General features: G+C 36.4%; 2 long non-coding RNA genes across 3 annotated transcripts in view; one reads left to right on the forward strand and one right to left on the reverse strand.

The window, feature by feature from the left end:
- Positions 1-23,076, forward strand: part of LOC309615494 — a 150,922-nt gene extending 127,846 nt beyond the window's left edge. The window contains exons 2-4 of one of the 2 annotated variants that reach the window (XR_014236875.1): positions 17,477-17,620; positions 19,854-20,012; positions 22,835-23,076. This is a non-coding gene — a long non-coding RNA (uncharacterized lncRNA). The remainder of the gene's footprint in view (positions 1-17,476; positions 17,621-19,853; positions 20,013-22,834) is intronic. The other variant, XR_014236876.1, reaches the window with a different exon arrangement.
- LOC309615493 overlaps positions 1,973-26,671 on the reverse strand; it is a 250,107-nt gene continuing 225,408 nt past the window's right edge. The window contains exons 3-4 of the long non-coding RNA XR_014236873.1: positions 24,223-24,350; positions 1,973-8,073 (exon numbers count right to left, since the gene is read on the reverse strand). This is a non-coding gene — a long non-coding RNA (uncharacterized lncRNA). The remainder of the gene's footprint in view (positions 8,074-24,222; positions 24,351-26,671) is intronic.

The raw sequence follows: 26,671 nt of genomic DNA on the forward strand, positions 1-26,671 counted from the left end.
AAGTCAGATATAATTTCTGGGAAAAAAAAAAAAGTGTGGAATCATGCATCATCATTACCACAGAGCAGTTTGGAGGGGAGAGAGTCAGTGATTCTGCAGTCTTGAAAACGTAGCCATACGTGCAGTCTAGAAAGCATAGCCTTGCCCTTCAACTGTAAGCCTCAGGAGACTTTTTAAAAATAATATCATTTTAGGACAATAAAGGCAGTACATTTGAAATCCATTTATGCCCTGGTCTTTGTATTATTTCCTTCCTCTCTTGTGGCCTGCAATTTTGGTATTCAGTCTTTCCCCTTTCCACATGTGTGCACTAAATGGGACTGTCCTGGGTCCTGCGTTAGGCCTTTGCTGCTGGAAATTGAGTGCTGCAGAGTAGAGTTTACTATTTTGTTCCATGTGAGCGGGAGAATGAGAGCTTGAAGCCAGAGGTTGAGATGTCAAAGTGTCCCTTCCCCCCTAAACTCCAGGGGAAAAACATATGCACAACTAGAAATAGGAATTAGTGATACAGAAAAATATAAATAAGAAAAAAACATTATTTCTTACCACTGTAGGCTTACAAAAAATGCAAGAACAGGGAGACATGTGCAGAGATATTCAAATATTCACCAAAGGATGGAGCAAATTTATGGATTTCTCAGGGACCTCTCAGCTGGGCTCCCTGGCATCGGTGACATGATCTTCTCTGTCCAAGCCACCCATCCTTCCTTCTATATCTTTTGATGAGTTTCCAAGATTATGTGTCTTTGTTTGTTGGGTAATCTCACCACTGATAGGAAAACTTAGGGTAGAATTCTTCTACAGAATCACTAAGTACACAGAAAACCCCTTCTTCTTACCCTAAGTGTAAGTGCCCTTTCTCAGGGCGGCCTTCTCTGCTTCCAGTTACAGAGCTGCTCAAGCCAGTCTCTCACCTCCTGTCCTTTCATCTGAGGTTCAGACACACACATCCGTGTCTTCCAAGAGCCATGGACACAGTCAAACTCTCTAACCACTTATCTCCTCACGCCCTCCCTGGACTTGAGGTGGGGAGAGCTTCCCTGAGTTATGGTGAAGGTAGGAGATACACACAGCATTTTGACAATAGTTTTGAAGAAATCCTCACACTAGAATCTCTTATTAAATGCACTTTAATACCCTTCTACTTACTTTGCCAAGTTCTGTGTGGTTCCTTTCATTTAACACTTGCAGGATTGTGAGTATATAAATGTTTACTTTATTATTTGCTACAGTTTTCTAGTTGTTTGAAATATCCTTCACCCCAAATTATTATGATAATCATATCATTAAAGAAAGAAAGGGAATATAGATTGGAGAGAGGGAAGAGGAGAGGGGAGGTCAAGTAAACATTTATTAGAGAAAACCTCAAGTAGCACCAGCACTGACCTGGTAATTTACAAGGCCCATTGCACAATAAAAATACAGGGCCCCTTGTTCAAAATTTATTAAGAATTGTAACATGCCAACAGCAGAGCATTAAATCCTATGTGACTGAATAGGTCACATGCTGGTGAGCCAGGCTTGCCTGGAAAAACAGGAAAAAAAAATTTGAATAAATGACATTAATGTAACTGAAAATCAGACAGAAAAGTAGTATTACTCACAAATATATACTTATTTTATCTACAAATATATTCTGATTTTAATTTAATTTAAATAATTTGAATATTATTTATTTTAGAAGTCTTTTGGGGGGTTGCCATATTTCCCATTCCGATGGTGTTCATTAAATACTACATATTTAGTTGTTTACAGGTTTTCTATGAATGGAATATATATCTTAATATAATAATTGTGATATAATTAACAAATTTAAAATTAATTAAATTTTTTTTTACCATATAATCTCTCTTAGTGATTTAAACATCTTCCTTGTGTCTTGGACATAGAATACTTTGCATTTGAACACTCTCCACCAGAATTTTTGACTGTGGAAGGCATGTAGACTCCAATAAAAGATACTTAGGTAAATCTCCGAGTAAAACTTTTATTACTGAGTGGACATGTTATTCTTAATTTCAAATACCTTCTCTTAAAGCCTTACAGGCTCAATTTAGGAAAATTATATTTTGCCATCAATGTGGCAATTGCTTTCTATCTACACACACACTGGTCTTTCTTCCCCTCAGAAATTTCCACCTTAATGAAATTGTGGCTCCTGCTCTACCTCTTCTACTCTTTTTCAAGAAAACTAGTTTGGGAGTTATTGGTTCTTTATTACCTGTCATCTCTATTAATATCTCACATCTCATATTTTTTATTCTTTGGCCTTTTCCTGAGAACAATCAGATCTGTTGTCCATTTCACTGAATCAGTGTTACACAGTGCAAACCTGCCAACCTTCCCCATTTCTCTTTTATTTTATTTTCTTTTTCAACTGTACTCTCTCTTCCTATTATTCTATTTTGTTATTTGAACGTTGTTCTTAAGGCTATATACTCTCATTTCATAGGGACCAATTGTTCTCACATGCTATTGCTGAAACTAATGATTTGTGGAATTTTCTTACTCATTGATCAATAAAATGTTTTAGATGTATGCTATTCTTCTGTTTGTTTATCTTCTTGTTTCTGTCCTCCCTTCATTTGCCTTTACTTTGAAATACGTTCAGCAAGTAGATGTCTCATGTTTGATTTGTTTCCTTAACCAACATCTACCAATGTTCAATATGGGTCCACTTCAAAGTTCTCCAATGATTTGTCTGAATGGATTGCTCTGCCCTGATGCTCCATATGGCTTTGAATTTAGCAGTACAAGTTGAGCCAGATATCAGATTGATATCTAAAACTTGCATTCAAACTCCTACTTTTTAGAAGTCTTTACCCAGTATACTTCCTCACACACAAAAAAGATAATGGTGTCTCAGACTTTCACTGTATTGTTACCAAGCACATTTACAGCATGCTCTGCTGAAAGGTTTTTACCTTTCTTTTTTCATTACTACCTCTATTTTTCATGGGGGGCTTCATCTTCCATGATGGACATCACAGCAAACATGACTGCCTCCTCACTTCCTTCATCTCCTTTGAATGTCTTGGGAAGGACTAAGATCTAATTTTCTGGTACAGGACCTGAGTCTTCAAGTAGGGAGATTGAGTAGGGAAAATATGGCATGTCTTTCTCATTTGTCTCTGTTTTTTTTTCTTTTTGAGTTGTGACCTTACTATAGCATTAGAGAAAACACAATTTTTATTTCCTTTATTTTATACCTCTTTGATATCTATTAGGCCTGTTTAATATATGTTAAATGTACTGGAATTTTCTCCTAGTTTCTGGTCTAATTTTGTTTTTGTGTGTATATTTTTTCTGCCATCTTCAGTATTTTTAGGAGGTGGTGGGATGTGTTTAACTTAAAGTTCCTATATTGGCTTCATGATAACTAGCTGTCTCCAACTTATAACATTACATCCCCCAGAAAAGCACTTACATCAGTTGTAGTGAATCATTTGAACCAATTTGATTGTTGCTAGTGGCTACTATAGTAGACATCAATGTTCAACTTTAAGTCTGAATATTTTCAAGTGTAGACATGACAATCACAGTAAGCGTCTAGAAATATTACATTAGCAAAAGTCTGGTAGATTAAGGAGTGAAAACAATACAGGTGGAATGTTCTATTAGGCCATACTGGATCAATCCAGATGATGAGGGCCTAGACCAAGACAGTGGCTATAAGAAGTAAAAGGAGAAATTACATTAGATATTAATAGAATTTTGTGATTCATTGAACATGGGAAATAGAAGAGATGTTCATAATAACATAGATTTTTAAAAAATTCTAAACATGTGGAATTAAATGATAAAATCCTATGTTAATCCATATTTTATTATTTAACCTTTAGTCATTATGTCTTAATTTAAGCTGCTACAACAAAGTACCACAGATTGGGTGGATTATAAATAGCAGAAATTTATTTCTCACAGTTTTGGAGGCTAGAGGTCCAAATCAGGGTGCCAGCATGGTTGGGTTCTGGTGAGAGCTCTCTTCCAGGTTGCAGACTGAGGACATGCTGCTGTGTCCTCACTTGGTGGAAGCAGAAAGAAGAAAAAAGACTCTTATTAGGCCACTATTATAAAGGCACTAATCTCATTCATGAAGACTCCACCCTCATGACCTCATCTGTCCTAATTACCTCCCAAAGGCTCCATATCCCAATATCATCACACTGGGGGACAGAGTTTTAACACATGAATTTGGGGGAGGAGGGAGACAAACATTCCATCCTTAACACATTACTTTTACAGAAAAAAAGTATTCATGAACGTAACTCTAAAAGTATCTTTGGAAAGCTATGAAATTCATAAAATTACATCAAGAGAAAGAAAAATCTATGGGCCTGTGAAATGCATGAATTGAATTATGGTTTCTCTCAGTGATGGCTATATAAAGTAAACATATCTAGAAGTTCAGAATGCAACTGACTTCTGGTAACAGATTCTTCATTATTCTTAGACCACTAAAGAAGTTTATTTTGAGAGTTAAGTAATTAATCATTGATTAACAAACTGGTCAATGATTTAAAAAGCCAGTGGGGCTTTATATTATTTAGGTAATAAAGTATAATTTTGTTCCAAATTTTATTCTTATAATATGTTTTAGAATCAGTCCATGATATAATTGTTTGGAATATTTTTCAACTTAAAATAGCAATAGTAGTTATTTAGTTATAATTTTTATTTTTAAAAGTACTAATTGTTATTACTTAACAAATTGTTAGTTGATATTGATCAGATTTTTAACCATAGACTAACTTCTATCATGTCTAAAATAAATCCAATGTTTGGCAAAGATGGAAGATGAATGAGACTTTGTGTGTGTGTGATATGATTATTTCCTTAACTTTCAATGCCTGGTCTAATAGTTTTCCAGAATCTAGAGGTATAGAAGTTATACTTCCAAAATATTTACATCACAGCCACAGTCATGCTTAGTACAATACTGTTGGGATTTAAAGGGGCTCAATTAATGACACAATTTTTTCACACTACCTGGTGTGTTTGTGTGGGATATTTCTTTTCTGCTCCTCACTTTTGCATGGAGAGGAGCTTCCATTAGAGCATTACCCCTGGCATTGCCATGCCTCTTCCCTCACTTCCTGTGGGGAAGAAATAAATTATCTGATGGATGAATTTGGTAAGATGACCAGAGAATTAATGTTCAAGCCCTTCTGATTCTCTTTAGGATCTGTCTTCTGCAAACCATTCTGCAGTTCCATACTCTGATTTTCATAGCCTATGGTCACCAAAGTGGATTGACCAATGACTAGGGGTATAATTTTAATTTGAAGATAACCATAGACCTAAGTCACATTTTCCAATTTTTTTATTATCATAAAGTGCTCTTTTCATTTCTAACTGTTCTTTCAATGTACCATTCAATTTCAAACTGGGTGGAGGGAAAAGGAAGAAGATGTTATCTATCAAACCCTCAGACCGCCAACGCAAGGCATTCAATTTTAGAATAGGAAATTTGTTCTCTTTTCTTACAGTCCCTTTTACTATAAGAATATACAATCGATAAGTATAGTTACATCAGAAAATAAAAGGAGTAGTACTCTGTTGGAAAAGGTGAATATCGAAGGCAATTTGGAGGTCTGTCACTTTGTAGTGTTACCTCTTGGTACATATTATTTATGTTCTCTGATTATTATGTTCTCCAATGATTTTAGTTGTAAAATAATCGGGTTAGACCAGATGACCTTCGGGTTTTTTTTTTTTAATTAATTAATTAATTAATTTTTGGCTGTGTTGGGTTTTCGCTGCTGCGTGCGAGCTTTCTCTAGTTGCGGTGAGCGGGGACTACTCTTCAGTGCGGTGCGTGGGCTTCTCATTGCGGGGCTTCTCTTTGTTGTGGCGCACGGGCTCTAGGCATACAGGCTTCAGTAGTTGGGGCACACGGGCTCAGTAGTTGTGGCTCGTGGGCTCTAGAGCGCAGGCTCAGTAGTTGTGGCACACGGGCTTAGTTGCTCCACGGCTTGTGGGATCTTCCTGGACTAGGGCTCAAACCTGTGTCCCCTGCATTGGCAGGCGGATTCTTAACCACTGCGCCACCAGGGAAGTCCGACCTTTGGGGTTTTAAACTCTGAAGTGCTTTATAAAGCTCATGAGGTCCTTTCTTAAACAACTGAAAGAAAAACAAACTCCCCATTGCAAACAAAAGGGAATAAACAAATAATTATAAAAATAAAAAAATATATTTTAACAAATAATGCCAACAAAGTTATTGATGTCCAGGCCAAGTTATTAAAAAATCTACTATATACATTTTATCCACCAACGTAAACTCACTTTTCAGAGCTTCTTGATGATATCCATATGTAAACTGAACATTAGCAAAGTGAGATTACATTTCTAACAACTAAAAGGAGTTTATTCCAGAGCCAAGTAAATGATCCTGAAAATAGCTTTACACCAATGGCTTCTAATTGAAATTTAGGACAGTAACCTTAATTTCACCAGCTGTTCTTATTGGAATAGAAAGCCTCACGAAAAATACAAAGCTGCATACAGGGATTTACAAATGCCTGTTGTAGTTGCTCAAGCAAGATCTTAAAACAACAAACTTCCTAAATTGAAGCCAGAATTTTTAAAATATATTAGCACATATTACTACATCCCTGAGTAAGGAGAAATTATTTACGAGAGTGTGATTTTATGCACACAAGCATTTATATATCCTTAGAGGACATTTAAATATGATTTATAGCTCAAAGTAGCATATCGTATTTATTTTTCTATTGATACTGTTGAAGAACCATAAGCCAGATGCTGCAATAATCTCAAGCCAAGTAAGCATTTTAAAAAAAATCTACATTCAGGTATTTTGCTACTTACTATCTGTTCTAAACATAAAAATGTAATTATGTTTGAATATATAATTAAGGAATCCATTTAATATTTTCAGATCCCCGTTTACAAAGCCAGAATTCCTTGAGCAAGAAACAGTCAGGATATACAAGAAAACCATATGATAAAAATAAGTTTAAAAAATACAAAAAGCTTTAAGTACAAGATTGATAAATCATAGTTAATAACTTTCCCCTAAAGCTTTAAAGTGAAAATGGGCCCTCGACATGTCTGAGTCTCTTACTATGTTTCCTTAATAACTTCGTCTTCATTTATCTATTTGCCCCATTTCACATCTTTCTAATTTACATCAGACCTTATAATATACTTTCTCCTTTGCCCATCCTTTCAGGAAGTGAAATGTCTTATGGTTTTTTGAGAAAAAAAATATGACAGTTGGAAACCTATGTATCTCCCCATCATGAGATATCCAAACATCCCTATTTTATTTATTTATTTTTAATTGAAGTGTAGTTGATTTACAATATTTTATTAGTTGTTAGCTTCAGGTGTACAGCCAAGTGATTCAGTTATACATATGTACTATATATATCTATGTTTTTTTCGATTCTTTTCCATTATAGCTTTTTACAAGATATTGAATATAGTTCCCTGTGCTATACATTAAAACCTTGTTGTTTATCTATCTTATATATGATAGTGAGCGTTGTTGTTCTCATACTCCCAATTTACCCCCCCTTCCCCTTTGTAACCATAAGTTTTTTTTCTATGTCTGTGAGTCTGTTTCTGTTTTGTAAATAAGTTCATTTGTCCTTTTTTTTAGATTCCATATTTAAGTGATATCAAATAATGTTTGTCTCCTATGTGATCTTCTATTTCCTTCCTGTTAAAGCAAGGAAAAGATCATTCCTGCCAAAGGCGTGTACTTTTACTGCTTGAAGTGAGATTTCTCATGACTTGTCACATATTTAACACCTACAGTTAGTATTTTCTTTTGTGCACTTTATCCTCTCCTTCTGTACTGTATCATTTCAATTAACAAACACACATTCTACCATTTTAAAAACAAACAAAACTGCCTTAAACACTTACCTTCCTTCATTCTAGCTATTGAATTATTTTGGGCTCTCCTTCTCACACAAGAATTTAGAGAGTTACTTACATATGACCCATGGACTTCATTCATCCTTTGCTGTTCACTCTCCAAGTCACCCCCAAGTCATGTCTACACATACCTGCCAAAGTATCGCTTAAGAAAGAAGCTGTCTAAAAGGAAAGAAAATGATTGTTTTTTAATAAAAGGTACATTGGAAAGTCAGAATGGAAGAAAGAACACGATATTCAAAAATATGAATAAATACAAAAGGAGTTCTCTCTCTTGAGGCTGTAAATTATGTTTGGTAGTGGAAGTAAAACTTTAACACTATATGATGCATTCCTAAATATATGGCTAGGAAATACTTGGATCAATTATATTCTCAAAGGGAGGAGGGGAGTGAAGGACTGTAAAGTGAGATAAAATTTCTATACTCACACTGGTGAAATGATCACCTCAGTTATGTGTAAAAATAATGTAATACCTAGAACAACCACAGAAATACTATAGCTAAGTAAAAATGGAACCCCAAAATGTTCATGTAACCTATGGGAAGACAGGAAAATTAAAAATAAAAACAGAAAAAATATGTAGGGGAAATAATAGAAACTGGAAAAGTAAAGTGGCAGACTTAAGTCCTAACAGATCATTAAACACAGATGGTTTAACACAACAATTAAAAGACAGAAATTGTCAGAGGAGATTAAGAATCATGACCCAACTATACTCTGTCTACAAGGAATTCACTTCAAATATAATGATATAGGCAGTTTGAAAGCATGGAAAAACATATATCACAAAAATATTAATTAAAGGAAAGTAGAAGTGGCTATATTATATAAGATAAAGTAGACTTCAGGGCAAATAAAATTACCAGAGACAAAGAGAGACATTATATAATGGTAAAAGTGCCAATCCAACAAGAAGACATAGAAATATGCACCAAACATTCTTGGGAAAAAAATCAATCAATCAATCATTCAATCAATAATCTTCACCTATATGGAAGTCTCACACCTTATTCAAAATTTAACTCAGAATGGATTATGGACTTAAATACAAAACGTGAAATTATAAAAGTCTTTAAAACAATATAGGAGAAAGTCCAGGGGTAAGCAAAGAGTTTAGACTTGATACCAAAAACACTATCCATAAAAGGAAAAATTGATAAATTGGACTGCATCAAAATTTAAAATTTTGTTCTTCAAAAGACGATATTAAGAGAATGAAAAGACAAGCTCCAGAGTGGGAGAAAATGTTTGCAAAACACATATCTAGCCACAGACTTGTATCTCAAATATATAAAGAATCCTCAAAACTCAATAGTGAAAACCAATTCAATTTGAATATGAGCAAAAGACAAACATTTTACTTAAGAGGATAAACATATGGCAAATTAGCACAGGAAAAGAAGTTCTACATTATTAACCATTTGGGAAATGCAAATTAGAACCACCAGGAGATAGCACTATATACCTATCTATGGCAAAAATAAAAAATCATGACAACTCGAATTGCTGTTGAGGATGTGGAGAAAGTGGGTAACTCATAACTTGCTGTTGGGAATGTAAAATGGTATAATCCCTCCTAAAAACAGTGATAGAGTTTGTTTCTTTTTTAAACTAAACATGCATTTACCATATAGCACAGCAATTATACTCCTGAACACTTATCCGAGAGAAATGAAGACTTATGTTCACACAAAAACCTGCTCACAAATGTTTATAGCAGTTTTACAGTAACAACAAACCTTGAAATAACTCAGATTCACTTGAATGAGTAAATGGTTAAATGAACTGATACATCCATAGCATGGAGTATTGCTTAATAATAAAAGGAATGAGTTAGTGATACCTCCAACAACCTAGAAGAATAGCCAGAGAACTATACTGAGTGAGAAAAGCCAATCCCCAAACGTTACATACCGTATCATTCCATTTATATAATGCTCTTGAAATGACAAATTATAAGAATACAAAACAAACTAGTAGTTGACGGGAATTGAGTAGGAGGACTGTGGGAAGAGAAGTAAGATGTGGCTATCAAAGGGAAAAATCATTGTGACGGTAGAGAATCTTGACTGTATCAAAGTCAATATTCAGATTAGGATATTGTACTGTAGTTTATTAAGATGTTACCATCATGAGAATCTGGATAAAATGTATATAGGAGCTCTCCATATTATTTCTTACAACTGCTTTACAAGTTTATTTTTTTAAAGTTGGAAAGAATGGAGGAAGGAAAGGAGAGAGGGAGAAAAAACCTGTTACATCTACCTGAAAAGCATTGACTTGGAGTATTTGAATCTTAGTATTTAAAAAATATTAATGCTATCTTTCACATTCTAGTTTTCAAATTAAGTACTTGAAATGCAGTGTGCATCTTACATTTATGATACTTCGCATTTTGGACTAGCCACACTTCAAGCACTCAGTAGACACATGTGACCAGTAGCTACTATACTGGAATGTGTGGAAATAAAAGTTTTGTGAATATTTATTGGAGGGAGTGATGGAATGTGGTAAGGCGAGTAAGAGGAAAGATGAGACAAAGAAGGAAAATATTTGTGCAGTGGAGGAGATTTAATACTATCTGAAAATATTGATTAATAGAAAGTGTATGGCCTATCTGATAAGGGGTTAATATCAAAAGTAATTCATACAATTTAATAGCAAAAACTTTTTTTAAGGGCTGAAGAATAAAAACTGTTCACCCAGAATCTTATACTCAACAAAATGTACTCCAAAAATGAAGGGGAAATCAATATATTTGCAGATGAAGGATTCGTCACCAGCAGATCTATCTTAAAACAAACAATTTAATTTTAAGAAAGGGTGGGGCAAGAAACCGAATAGACATTTGTCCAAAGAAGGCCTCCAAATGGCCAACAGATACATGAAAAGATGATCAATATCACTAATCATCAGGAAAATGCAAATCAAGACCACAATGAGATATCACCTCATACGTGTTAGGATGTCTGTTAGCAAAAAGACAAGCAATAAGTGTTGGAGAGGATGTGGAGGAAAGGGAATCTGTTTGCACTATTGATGGGAATGTAAATTGGTACAGCCACTGTAGAAAGCAGTATGGAGGTCTCTCAAAAAATGAACATAGTAGCATATGGTCCAGCAATCCCAATTCTGGGTATACATCCAAAGGAAATGAATTCAGGATCTCAAAGAGATTTCTGCACTCCCATATTCATTGCAGCATTATTCACAATAGCCAAGATATGGAAACAACCTAAGTGCCCATCCATGGATGAATGGAAAAGAAGATGTGGGGTATATATATATATATATATATATATACACACACACACACAATGGAATATTATTTAGCCATGAGAAAAAAGGAAACCCTGCCATTTATGATATGGATAGACTTCAAGGGCATTACACTAAATGAAATAAGTCAGACAGAGAAAGACAAATACTGTGTGATCTCACTTATATGTGGAATCTGAAAAAAAAATAAAAAAGATGAACTCATAGAGAAAGAGAGTTGAATGGTAGTTGCCAGAGGCTGCGGCTGGGGGGAAATGGGGAGAATGGTGGGCATTGGAAACCACAAGGGTAGCCTGGACTTATACCCACACCTGACAATAATGAGGTCCTTCTGTAGCCCTCCTCCCATCTGGGGCAGAGCCAGGGGAAGCATAGTGGTGGGTGAAGAAGACTTTCACTCTTGAACAAGGCAAGCCCCACCTTGGTGTCAGTGGAGAAAATGGGGGAAACCAGAATTCCTGTCAATGTACTCATGCCAAGTGGGGACCCTAGAATTCTTCCTTCACCTGGAAGTAATGAGGCATCACACTGCCCCCTTACTCTGAAGGAATGGTGGTGGAAAAATCTAGCTAAAGCAAAAGCTTTAAATAAATAAAATCCGATGTCTTATAACATAGTATAAAAATGTCTAACTTCCAATTAAAAAATCACCTGTCATACCAAGAACCAGGGAGATTTCAAATCAAATGAAAAATGACAAACAATAGATGCAAAACTCAAGAAAATAGAGATGTTAGAATTAAAGCAGTCATGATAAAAGCTTTCAGGGAGCATATTTTTCAGGCACAGACAGCATTTTTTTTTTTCCTATTCAACTGTTATAAAATGTAAAAAATAATTCTTAGCTTAAGGGCCATGTAAAAACAGCTGGTTGGCCAAATTTGGCCTGTGGACTTTAATTTGCCTACCTTGGATTCCAGGCTTATCAAGCACAATAAATGTTGGTAACAGTTGCTGGAGAGTGATGAGGAGTCTGTGAGAAGTTAATCGAAGGATTAATGGAGAATAAGCGTCTAACAACATGAATTTTTATTGTAACCAGTGAGAGTAAGTTAATTATGAAAGTAAACGGCCTCAAAGTTCCTAATTCATCAGTCTAATTTTAATCATATGTTTTATCCCATAGTATTACTTTATCTGAAACTCTTTTTCCGTGTGCTATTTTTGCATTGGTTTACTTAGGACATTTGAGAAAAGGTGACCTCCAAGAGATAAGAATCACTTTTATTGTAAATATTGACTTACTGTATATAATAATTACAGTAAATAGTTTTTTTAACTGTGTGTCTCATGATATCTAAGGTGAATTCTGAATCATTCCCTTTTTAAAACTGTTAATAGACAAATTATTCTATTGAAAAGATAAATTAAAGTTAGTTTGGATTAGAATTAATGTGAGGGTGGATAAAATGGTATGTGAATTTGAACTATGTGAACGATAGAAGAGTTAGGTATTATGTATGCTTACTTTTTTCATATTAAAATAGGGAAAAGAAGCAATTTTTACTGCTAAAAATTCAACTCCTTAAAAACCTTCACAGGAAGAACATACATATAAACAAATGTATGTATTATATGTATATATATACATATATAAAGCATCAGCAGAAATACCATAAACAAGCTGGATGGGCAAATTTGGGCATTGAAGAATATTTCCAATTCCTCGACTGTCACTGATCTTAGGTAAGTTAGTTCTTATTTCCCCTGACCAAGAGAACAATTGCCTCTTCTGTCTTAAGTAATTCAGGAACATGGAATTGGTGGTATACTTTTCATTTTATCTTCTGTTACATTCTCTCCAATTCTGCCCCTTCCTATTTTCATTTCCATCACTTTGTTTGAAGGTATGTTTATACGTGGTGCCACCTTGTGTTGGTAAAGACCTGATAAAGTATGTTATGAATGAGTATTTCTATTGCTCTCCCTACAAAGATCATCCATCTCCCCAGCGAACAAATACATAATGAGACCCCACTACCCTTACTAAACTTATTTGATTTTATTATATATTTTAATCAAAATCCAAGAAACCATGTCCCACAAAAATTTTCCAGAAATTATAATTTAAGTAAGCAAAAATATCATATGAATTAATATTCTTCACAGTCCAAGCAAACATCAATGAAAAGATCATATATCTAGTCCTTGTCTTCATATATCTAGAATCACTCATGTTCCAAAAAGATCTCCCTATGGCTACTTTTTGTTTTTTTGGTCGTCAATTTACAATAAAATAAACCCTCAGCATTTCTTTAGCATATTCAAAATCTAAACGTTCTCATACCTTGAAAGTGTGTTCCTCCTACATGACGTAGCAGTCATTGGAAGAGATTCTTAGACCGCAATCCGTAACAGAGGAGGGAGGAGCAATCTTGAGCACTCTTTCCTCAATTTTCCTGGCAATAGGCATGTGGTCTTGGCCTCAGATGTTTCAATGCCCTTCTATTTCCCTTGCTATGATTGGCTAACCTATCTCAGGATCTGCGCCTCTGACATGAAGTATCTAGGAACATCAGGTGCTGAGGAAACTCAGCACGTTTTCAGTTTCGGCTGTTAGCAACAGCGTTAGGGAAAGAAAACAGTGACAGGACAGCAAACAGTCTGGCATCTTTCTTGTTCTTTTTTCTTGTGCTCTGGTATGAAGTCGTTAAATTTTTTCAGTGGGAATGTCATCACTCCTCACACAAGAGGGTCATGTCAAAAGAGTGTGAACAGATTAAGTAATTATTTTTGACAACATTTACATCACTTTTTCAACCATAGTGTTAAAACTTAATGATGTGTTACATATATTTAGGTGTATCTAGTTGTTAATCATGTTTTCCTATGGAAAACAATCATTCATGGGAATTCCGTTATGATTTTCTCAAGACTGGCCATGTGCCCTTTGCAATTCTTCATTTATATAAGTTCACAGTCTCTGGGGCTATGGCCTAAGGCAGAAATCTACTCTTACACTCCCATTTGGACTTGAATCTAACAGAGGCTTCCCTAATGAGAACTGGAAGACACTGAGTTGATAGACTGTTGAATAGGGAAATGGGCTTTTCTACTCTTGGATTAAGCTGACACCCAGAGTGGTACTTCTACCTGAGATCTCCCACCACCCATGCTCATGCTACATCCCTACATGTTGAATAAGACCTGTGAATGTGAAAAAAAAGACTACTGTTCACTAAGGAATTCAGTTCTCATCACGAAGATGAGATCTCTTTGAGTTTTAAGTTCATAACCCTCTTCTTTTCAAGCTTTAAATAATACCAAAGTTCTTAACTTGCTTTCAAGAAGGGGATCTCTTGTAGCCTTTGTGTGTTCATAAAATTCAGAATCATATACATAAATAAAGTTCATATATACATACATAAAATTCAGAATCATATATACAATGATGTTAATATTCAATTACGATAAAGCATTAGTTCCTTCTACCTTTTATGGCAGCTGTCATTATCTTGCCTGACAAAATGTTAATCTATATGTTAAAGTCACCAACAATACTACACTGTCTACAAAATGAAATATGCATCCTTCTATAATCCTCAGCAGAAACTGTGATCCTAAGTCTTCCCAGTCTCTTCTTTCAATACTTCCCTATATACGTAATGTTTCTACAAAACGGGACAATCTGCTGTTCCTTAAATATGCCCTGTATTTACAATCTCATTTGAAACTTTGCTTACGCTCTTTACACAGCCTGAAGTGTGTTTCCAGTCTTCTTTATTTTATCTCAGTTCTGAAGCTTACTTAAAACATGCATTCAAAGAAATACTTGGGACGCATGACTTCTGGAATCGTGGCTTGGGGAATTCTGTGGACCCTCACCCAACTGAAACAAACGTAAGTGGTAAAAATTAGAAAAATATATAAATAAATGAACAACTAACCAACCAGCCATTTAAAGTCTCTGTAAATTGACCTAAGGGCATACAATAAATGTGAAGCCTGTATTGAAGAAAATTTACTAAATCTTGTAAAACTGTGAGTCTGTGGCATTTGAGCCATGACCCCTCTGCCCCAGTGAATTAGACAGAAGCTACATTCTGAGTGGGTGACCAAGAATCTCTTCCTACAGATTCCAGTCAAGGGCAGCAGTGCCTCCCCAGGGGAGGCAGGGTACCTGCAGGTCTCACCTCCACATGTCCACATTTCGGAGACTAAATTATGGGCGAGAGCAGCCCAGGGTTTAGGGACTCCCTTTTCCATCCAGTCCCCACTCACAGGATGGCACTTCTACACCAGACATAGCAGGCCAAGAGACTGGGACCCCAATCACCCTCACTTCAACTCGCTTGTGGGGTGGGAGGTTCCACACCCTGAGAAGGAAGCCTTGAACAGAGACTACCGCTCCTGACCAGCTCCTTCCTCACAGAACGGGGGCATCACTCTGAGAGACGTGGTCCTCTGTCCCTGCACCCAGCTCTGGAATAGTGACTCAGACATTTTTCCCAGGGGGAGAGGCAGGCCATAAAACAGAGAGGTCTGAAGCTCTCCCCAAGTGACCCAACTTTTTTGGGACAGAACACAGGGAAGTTCCAGCCTAAGGGTGCTCTCAAAAACAGTGGAGATTTGGTGGCAAGCAATTAAGAGCTGGTAGTTCCACATGAGCAACAAGCTAAAGGTGGCCAGCTAATTTAATAGTGAAAACCAGTGAGAAAGACAAGAATCCCTCCTGGATTCAGAACAAGTCTGAAAGGCTACCCTCAAAAACTGCCAGTTCTGCACATATTAGGTAATCAACCATTCATGTTAACATGACTTAGGGAAAGAACCAAAACTTTTCACCAATTTGACCATCATTTTCTGTATTTTCCTAAAATTATAATTGCATAAATTATATTTAACTGCATAACTTGTACCTTAAAAATCTATAGATCTTTAACTTAGAGGAGACAATATAACACAGATTGTTTATGTCCTAAAATAAACCAACAAAAGGAAATAATCTTGTAGCCACATGTTAGATATGATAAAAATATTAAAAGGGATCTAAGATGTATTTGGAAAGAATTAGGAAAAATGAAAACCTATAAATCTAAAATAAAGAATTTTTGAATTATAGACAAAAAATATAAGATAATTTAGGTTAAAAGAGCATGTGTAGATTATATTTATTATGTATAATTAACATATTTGTTTTTGATTTCTATAAATGCAAGAGATAACTTACTATTTTTACTTGAAGTTTTATGAATTGAAATGATGACTCATAGATGTTTTAGTTTTCTGATTTGTTCATAGTTTTAACACTGGAGAAAATATTTTCCAGAAATGATTATAATCACATTGGATGTGTACTATATTTAGCAAGGCATTATATAATGTTTTTCATCTGACATGAAACATCTGGAGGCACAAATCAGCAATGGCTTCTGTTTCTTACTTTAGATAATTACATACAAATCTTAATTCATAAAGCTTCTGCTTATTACAGGATAGAAAATAAGTAAATAAAATTGTGTGGGGAATGAAATGTGCATTTCAAAAAAATAGTGAAATAAGAATATTTTAAGGATTCTTTACAAATATTTACAGTTGCATTAAATATATCATTTTTTAAATTTTAACAATTCTTGGCACTCATAAAAAATGTACAAATTAAATATAAAAAAATAGAAATATCATATGGGACAACAACACAACAGACATGTTTTAAAATTTGAAAATAAGTAATAAAATGTATTAACTACTTTCCCTTCCACCTAGCTATTCAGTTCAAAATCAACATATGGTTGACCCTTGAACAACATGGATTTGAACTTCATGAGTCCACTTGTACACAGGTTTTTTTCAATTACACACACTACAACATGATCCACTGTTGAATCCAAAGATGTTGAACCACAGATACAGAGGGCAGACCATAGGACTTGATCATCCCCATATTTTGGTGTCAGAGGCAGGTCCTAGAACCAATCCTCTGTGGATACTGAGGAAAGACTGTAGGTGAATTTTCGAATGTGCAGTTTTCAGTGTCCCTGACCTCTTCTTTGTTCAAGGGTCAAGGTAATTAAATTTATAACTTTCTTGGTTCCTGTTCTGTTACTGAGCGCAGACTCTATTTTACTTAAATGTAAATATTCTTCTGAGAGGTGACAACTGAAATAGTCACCATAAGCAGGTGGTAGCACAATGAAAACAAAAGTTAATGACATCTCTGTACCAGTGTGCAAACAATGATATGGGAAGGCGAAATATTCTATTTATTGTGGTAGGAGTGAGATTAAGTGATAACCAATCTTCTATCCTGTAGAGCCATAGTAATGACAGACCTTTATTAGAGGGACTGTACACATCCTCTCCATGTAGGCTGTTACCTACGCCACTCCACCTCCATCCTTGCTTCCGTCCTTTGGGAGAATTACTGCCTCTCAATGCTTACAGAGATCTCAGGAGCAAAGGAAGAATAGGACTTGACCAGCACTGAGTAAGAGAAATAACTGTCTTATTTTGTAAAGGGCACACAGGGTGGGTCCCAGTTGATTGGGATAAATAGTGGGGGAAAGAGATGAAAGAAGTAGAATTATCTGAAAATCATTCAGGCAGTCATACAGGTTTTCTTGGACAATGATGTACCTGGCACTTGCTTTCTCCAGCTCCCAGAGGGAGGACTGCACCTCATCTCAATTACCCACCAGAATAAGGAAATGCTTCCTGCATCAGAGAAAACTGCATGTCTCAGGGTTCTCAAGGTTCCCAGGCACAGGGAAGCTGGCTTTCCCAGATCAGTACCATAAGTAGCTGGCACACCAATTCCAGATAACCTTGTGCCAAGCAGCCTTTACATTCCTCACAGGCAAGTCTTATCCTATTAAAAGTAGGAGCCATAAGAGAGAAAAGGGTCCCAGCACAGGAATTCAGATCTACACTGGCCCAGCAAAGACCTGACCATACCACTCTCCCATTAGTTTTCTATGCTGCACAGATTCACAAACTTGATGGCTTAAAACAACACACATTTATTATCTCACAATTTCCACTGGTCAAAAGACTGGGCACTCCTTAGCTGTGTTCTCTGCTCAAGGTCTCACAAGTCTGATATCCAGGTGTAGGAGGGCTGCCGTCTCATTTGGAGGTTTGATCAGGGAAAAAGCTACTTCCAGACTCTCTCTGTTTGTTGCCAGAATTAATCCCCTTGTGCTTCAACTCCTAGAGACCAGACCTCTCCATAGGCAGTTCACAATATGCTGTTTGATTTTCCAAGGCCAAGAATAAAGTGCCTTTCACCTCAGGAAGAGCCCATGCCCTCTTTAGAGGGCTTTCACCTAACTAAGTCAGTTCTACTGGAAACTCCCTTTTGGTTAACTCAGAATCAACTGATTTGGGCTCCTAATTACATCTGAAACCTCGCCCTTTCTCATGTAACATAACCTAATCACTGGAGTAACATTTCATTGTAATCACAGACTCCCACCCAAGTTCAAGTAGAGGGGATTACACTGGTCTGAACACAAGCAGGAAGGCTTCTTGAGGGCTGCCATAAAGTCAACCTACTTCTCTGCTTTTCTGTGGTATGATGGGCAGATCAGGAGAATCTATGCCTTCCCTTCCTTGCTGAACTTTAGCTTGCATTGAAGTGTCTCCCTCTGTGATCAAACCTATTTATGAACCTATTTAAGTGGGATTCAAACAAAATCCCGATTTAGGCATGTCAAATAGAGAGCCATATTGGCCTCATATTTTATGGCAAGTTGACAACTTGCCCAACCAGAAGGTTCACAGTGTCTTCTTATTTTGTTTCAAGATGTGTGTGTGTGTGTGTGTGTGTGTGTGTGTGTTTGTGTACTGAGAAAAATTATGTTTAGAATATTTTTCTCAACTCCACTTCATCTGCCTTATAGATTGGAGAGGTATAGCGATATAGATTTAATCTCTTCAATCTGACTGCTTGTGTTTGCAAGGCCACTCTACCACTTACTAGTGGGACAATACTGGACAATTTGTGTGTACCTTCTCCATGTTCTTTTGTATGAAAAATGGAGATACAACAGTACACTTCTCATGTAGTGGTAGAGATGCAATGTTGAGTTAATGTTAGTGTAAATGTGAATGCTCATATTTTTCTTCCCAAAAGTAATATTTGAAAAATTGGAAGAGAATGGCTTGAGGTCTGCTAACCAGATGATTTCAAAAAAGAATGTGAAAATAAGATGAACAGATAATAAACCTGGCATCCTTGGATAAAGCACAGAGAACATTTTTAGACCCTCACCTAGATGGATTTCCACTCTGGTTACGAAGAAATATGAACGTAAGATACACCTGAAGCAGAATAAAATTTTTAAGATTCAGCTCAAAAATATTAAAAAATAAAAATAAAATGTCACACATTTTCAGTAAGTTGGTCATAGAAATATGTATTTTAGCTTAGATAATGTCTAAGTGTTTAAAATTGGTTATAATGGACATGAAAAAAAATCTCAACCGTATACTCATGGAGAATTGAAATCAAAATTAAAAACTCTGTGTAGGGCTGTCTAGGATCCAGGAAGTTAAAGATCTAATAAACACAACTTTGAGGTAGCAACATATTAGTAATAGAGAATATTTGGCTGTTACTTTATGATCTACATTGTGATTTTGACATATATCTCTGATTTAATCATAGTCCAAATATATGATTTATATAATGATATTATGTCACTTTTTCAAATGAACAGATTCAACCTCAGTCATATTCCAAAAGATGGAAAAGTAATAAAGACACTCTTGCTGCCACGTGAACTATGTTCTATGACTCCAGATCTAAGGGATTTATCCTCCTCCACAGTGCCTATAATATCTTGAGGGAAAAGAGACAAACTGATTCCTTAATTCAAGTAAGATATTCGTGTTTATAATGGTTTAATACACTACTCCCAAGAGAAATGTTTGATATTTCATAGAAGTTGTATCCCCATACAATAAGCACGAGAAAATAGTGCATACCCCAGTAAATTATACACCTTCCTTTTTCTAAAAATGTGGGAAAAAAAAACAAGTAAAACATTTCACTAAACATTTCACTAATCCTGTATCCTGTGCTTTATTTCAATGCATCAGAATACTGTATTTGTTTACCCAGACTTTGATCTTGATTCAAAGTGCCATTTTCCCATATTTCTTACTCCTCTTAATTAAATTTTACCTAATTTGTAAATTATTTTATTAATTAAAGTGTGCTTATTTTTTCCTGTAATAATAGGATGTTTAGGAGAAACAAACTGCATCTTTAATCACAGAGCTTCATGTATTAGACTTTAATGCAATTTTATGATACGGAAGACAGCTTCATGTGAGATTAGCAGCAATATGTCTTCATTAAAGATTGTTGAGGAAAGTACAATGATTTCAAATTTGTAAGCATATTGTTAAGCTAGAAAGAAAAGCAGCAAAGCGTATTAACTTGTTTTGTCATGGGTGTATGAAACTTTTGAAATTAGAAGAGAAAAATAATGCTTGGTTTCTTTTAAACAGTTAAGAGAATTAAATACAAAAGTGATTTTTGTATCTCTTGTGTTTTTATTAGTGTCTCAGCTATTACTAGAGAATTTGAATAATGTTTTGAAAATTTTGGATCTTCCATTAAGAGTGACTTTTAATTACTACTTTAGTAACTACTTTTCATAAAAACTATTCAACATGTCTTTCAAAATGTTTTCACAGTTTCTTTTAAATCTTTTGAATTTTATTTGACAAGCCATCCAGACTAATCAGATGGCAGTCATATTTCAACCCAGAAATGTTTATATATTTCACAATCATGTTTTTAAGCCATATTTTTATCATGCACATATTCAAGTTTTAGTTCTTATTTCTCCTTAGACTCAAATTGTCTTAAACCTACACTGATGTAATAAAATACTGATACTTGTACTCCTACTAATGCTAATGCTGCTGTTATTACTACTACCAATAATAACGACAATCATAATAACAGCAACATATTTTTCCATTCTTTCTCTGGCCATGATATATGACCATATACACTTGACCTGAGATAATGTACTTCATATTTATAACATGCTATGTATTAGTCATAATTATATTAATCATATTTTATACACGGTGAACTGTAATTTCCCACATTCACACAGATAATAACTGGTTGACAATAACCAGTTGAATTTATGTATACAGCCTTTCCTAGATTCTGGATTTTTTAGTGTAGAGTTAGGAAGATTTTTCCTATTCCTGGGATATGATAGAAGTCACCTGGCTAGTGCATGCATGTTTTCCTTTTTAGTATTTATGTAATTCACTTTTTAAAATTGAGATTCTGGATCCATTTGGGATTTAGCCCTGTATACAGGATGACATATGGATCCAATTTTATCTTCTTTCCCAAATAGCTATCCAGTCATCTCAACACCATATATTTTTGGTTCATCATTTCTCCACTGATTTGAGATGCTGCTTTTAGCCCATGTTATATTTCCATATGAAATGATTCCATATATAAACTTTCTATTGTGTTTCAATGTCTCATCTTCCAGCAAATTATTATTTAAAATATAGAGATTTTAGAGTAAGTTTTAATATCTGGTAAGCCTGTGTATCAGTCAGAATTCTATCAGAGAAGCAGAACATTTATATGCAATGTTGCAGAAATTTGACTACCTGTGAGTGTGAGAGATGAGTAAAAAGACTCTGTGCATCTTTTGTCTTTTCATTTGATGCTGCACCTTCAAGTATGAAGGGCAGGCAGTCAAATAAGGAACATGGACATAAAGTGGGGGAGGACAAGGACAAATTGCAACAAAGTGCAAGCTGCAAGTAAACTGGAAACTATGTTTGTGTCTCACCATCTCCAAATCTGATGGTGTTTGGGTCCTGCAGGAAAGTTGGCAAACTTCATCACGGGCCTAAATATGCGTCTCAAGAGTTGGGGAAGGTGGAACAGTTTCTGTTAAGCTGCTGCTCTATGCCAACGAGGTGAGCCAGCAGAGAAGTATCAATGTGGCTGACCTGAAAGAGCACGTGGAGCTTCTTCACCAGCCTTCTGATTATGAAAGCAGCATGGGTGCTGCTTCGCTTTCACCTTCCAAATGGCACACAAATTCTCTCTCATAGCCTACCTTAACCAGAATATATCGGGAAGGAAATCTGAGGAAACATAATTTAGCAGAGCCATGTGGATGTATAGTAAAGCCACCACAGTACAGCTCATAACCCCAGCATCCAAACAGGACTCCTAGAACCACGTGTAGCCTCTGAATAAGACAGTAATGTAGGCATGTTCCATCAGACCTGATGCAGCTGTCCTACGTGTAACTGCAAACAAGCTTACTCTTTCCCCAAAAGAAGGTACTAAAGCTCTTTTCCACCTTTAGTTGGTGTTCATTATTTTTCTACTTGAGTCTCAGTAAATACTGAGATATAAGGTTAACTACTATTAACATACTTTATTGTTGTTGGTAGGGTATGATAAGAGGGAAATTCTTACATATACATACTGTTGAGAATTTAAGCTACTCCACCGTATTGCTGCCTCAGCATCCATTCTGCTTGACCAAGCAAACTGTGGGAGCTTTGCACTGACACTAGCCCCTCATGCTCAAGCATGCCCTAGAAGACAGCCTGTAGAGTCACAAGCAAATGCAAGTTCCGGAAATGACATTGCCAAAAGCCTTTGTGATAAATGGTCTCCTCTGTCTTCCAGGGTCTTCTCCTGGTGTGTCCTGCGAAGTTTTCTGAAGCCCTACTCTTTTTGGTTTGAATTGAGCGATCTGACCTTAGTGCTGGAACCCCAAAACACTCCACCTGCAGACCCTGATAAAGGTGTTTGTTCTAGGTCCTGTCTCCCACTCTGTCTGCACCCTGCCTTCACCTACCCTTGTGGCCTCTCAAGGCGTGTTGTGTACTTCCTCCAGGACCTGTGAGCAATAAATATCTCTATTTCAATTTCTCTTGTGATCTTTGTTGAACCTTGGTTTACCATCTGACACCTGGGGATTTTACTTAACAAATGTTAATTTAACAAAGTCATAACACATATATGCAGAAGCAAACATATTCATATCAAAATAAGAAAGAACTACTGGTAACTATTGTAGTTTTTGTGTCTGCAACTATTCTCATAGTTATAGCTGGTATTTATAACTACCTTCTCCCACTACCCATTCTGTGTCTTTGGCCCAAGCACCTCAGCCGGCTGTGGGTTTTTGCCAGCTGGGATGACCCTAAGCCTTAATCCCTAGAGCAAGAGTCACACTGTCTAGTTGGGTCTTTGTAGCTTTCCCTTGACTTCAATCACAGGACATGGGAGCATTAAGTAACAGACCTAGAAGACTTCCAACGTTCCAGACATACTCCTCATTACCCCTCCTGCATAGTAGCAACACCAGTTCTACCTCAGTTATCAAAATCAATCACAAGCACAATAATCCCCTTCTTTGCCAATTAATTTACTGACATGGGGAACTCAAAGTGTTTATGTGGTAGTCTCAACTTCTATGTGAATGGGTCCAGGGCTGTGGAAGTATCCCTGACTTGGGGTTAATAACTCTACATCACCAGACGCCAACATTGCAGGAATACGGAATGAACATTTTGCCAGTTGATTACTATGTGATTATCTGCATAAACATATTGCCACTGAATGCCCCCTAAGTAGTAGAAACAGGGTCAATAACACCTTTAAATCTAATCAGATTAGAAAAACAACTCCAGATACCTAAGAATCAATTGAAAGAATTTTTCCATCAAGGTTGTTTCTGGAAACATTTTTGATAGCAAATTCACTATCAGTTCATGTTCAATCAGAAGAGTAGAACCACCAGAAGGAAGAGAAAAGCTGTTTTTTTAAGGTTGTTGTCATCTGATGTTGGAGCTTGAAATCAGTAGGGCAGGCAGTCAGGAAGGAAAACTTAAATTATTTTTTTAAAAAACAATTTTGGAACAGGGCACTGCTTCCCCCTTTACTTTCTCAAATATTCTACATGCAATTATTTTGCACTCATTTTGTACATTATTCAATTTTTTTCACCTGGAATAAATCCTTCTCAAGACGGATTTATGTGACTTTTTATATTTAGTTTTTTAACTTACCTTTTTCTTTATTTTTTCTGTTTCATAAGCTTATCTTGATTTGATTTCCTCTTTCACCATCTTTGTTTCTTTCCTCACTTCTCCATGTTCAGCAGATTTTGAAGTTGCCTTCGTGCAGTTTAGGTGCTCTGCAATATTGAAGAAATTATTTAATTTGTAACTCCAGACACCTGCCCTGTGGTAATACAAAGAACAGCAGAGTCAGTCATCAACCCAACAGATCGGCCCATGTAGTTTTCTTTGCTCTGTCCAGCATTGCTTTTTTGTTTTGTTTTGTATTTTGGTTTGGTTTTTCGGGGGTAGGTGGGAGACTTTCATCTTTATGTAAAAATATCCTCAGACAGGCAGTAATGTTACAGTGTTTCATGTGAAATCTCATATGAAATCTCACTTCATAAGCTGGGGACCTCAACCATCTCCCACGTCTGAGGAGGAACTTGGCCTCCAGGCTTACCCTCTCATCAGGTACTTTTATCTGGCTTGAGGGTTAAGTCAGAGGTGACGGTGTTAGATAAAAATGCCTTATTAAACGCTTCAAAGATTTTGTAAAATTTGATTTAGAACTTATTAGGTCATAGGTGAATTTTCAAGAGAGTTATATGTGTTAAAACCATCTTGAAATTGTTTATGAGGAATATCCAGAGTTAAAAAGACAGAATGTACAGTGTTACTTCAAGGTGCTTGCTTACTGAGAGAGTAGAAAGCTAGGATGTTGGTGTAAAAAAAGAATGGCTAAAAAATTAAGTTTAAAAGACAGGAGGACATACTGATACCGTAGGCAGAGGAAAAAGGATACAGTGAAAACAATAAAAAGTACTGTTTCTGGAGCACTTACCATGTGTCAGAATTTTAAGTTAAATTATTAAAGTAAATCACAATTCTAATCTTCATCTTATTGATTAGGTGTTATTACTATCATTGCTTATTAATATTTGAGAAATTATAAATTTGATACATTTGACAAAATAAGGAATTAAATCACTAGTTTAAGATCACACAGCTAATAATTTAATACAACTAGAGGATGAATACAGAATGCTTAGAATCTGAATAACTTTATCTTGTAAAGGAGAAGAGAGGTGAGTGAAATATCATTTGCTTGAGAGAGACACTCATTTTCCTCATTCACATACATATTGCACATATAATGGGCAGGTCGGCTAAATATGAAGACCAACTAGAGTAGCAAGAGTGTGGGACCAAAGATGAAGCAAGGTTAATGCAGAAATCTAGCATCCAACTGCTCTAAGGAGACTATTTCCTATTTTGATCCTATTAAAACCTCTTAAAAATGTTTTAGGGGGGATTGGTTCAAGATGGAGGAGTAGAAGGACGTGCTCTCACTTCCTCTTGCAAGAACACTGGAATCACAACTAACTGCTGAAGAATCATTGACAGGAAGACACTGGAACTCACCAAAAAAGATACCCCACATCCAAAGACAAAGGAGAAGCCACAATGAGATGGTAGGAAGGGCGCAATCACAATAAAATCAAATCCCATAACTGCTGGGTGGGTGACTCACAAACTAGAGAACACTTATACCACAGAAGTCCACCCACTGGAGTGAAAGTTCCGAGCCCCATGTCAGGCTTCTGAACCTGGGGGTCTGGTAACGGGAGGAGGAATTCCTAGAAAATCAGACTTTGAAGGCTAGCGGGATTTGATTAGAGGACTTTGACAGGACTAGGGGAAACAGAGACTCCACTCTTGGAGGGCACACACAAAGTAGTGTGTGCATCTGGACCCAGGGGAAGGAGCAGTGACCCCATAGGAGACTGAACCAGACCTACCTGCTAGTGTTGGAGGGTCTCCTGCAGAGGCGGGGGGGGGTGGCTCTGTCTCACTGAGAGGACAAGGACACTGGCAGCAGAAGTTCTGGGAAGTACTCCCTGGCGTGAGCCTTCCTAGAGTCTGCCATTAGCCCCACCAAAGAGCCTGGTAGGCTCCAGTGTTGGGTCGCCTCAGGCCAAACAACCAACAGGGAGGGAACCCAGCCCCACCCATCAGCAAAAGCTGATTAAAGTTTTACTGAGCTCTGCCCTCCAGAGCAACAGCCAGCTCTACCCACCACCAGTCCCTGCCATCAGGAAGGGAGGCTGGCACAACCCTCATAGATAGCCTTATCCACTAGAGGGCAGACAGCAGAAGCAAGAAGAACTACAATCCTGCAGCCTGTGGAACAAAAACCACATTCACAGAAAGACAGACAAGATGAAAAGGCAGAGGGCTATGTACCAGATGAAGGAACAAGATAAACCCCCGGAAAAACAACTAAATGAAGTGGAGATAGGCAACCTTCCAGAAAAAGAATTCAGAATAATGATAGTGAAGATGATCCAGGACCTCAGAAAAAGAATGGAGGCAAAGATCAAGAAGATGCAGAAAATGTTTAACAAAGACCTAGAAGAATTAAAGAACAAACAAACAGATGAACAATACAATAACT

This window comes from Balaenoptera borealis, assembly GCF_965194805.1.
Source record: "Balaenoptera borealis genome assembly, chromosome: 18".
Classification (NCBI taxonomy): Eukaryota; Metazoa; Chordata; class Mammalia; order Artiodactyla; family Balaenopteridae; genus Balaenoptera; species Balaenoptera borealis.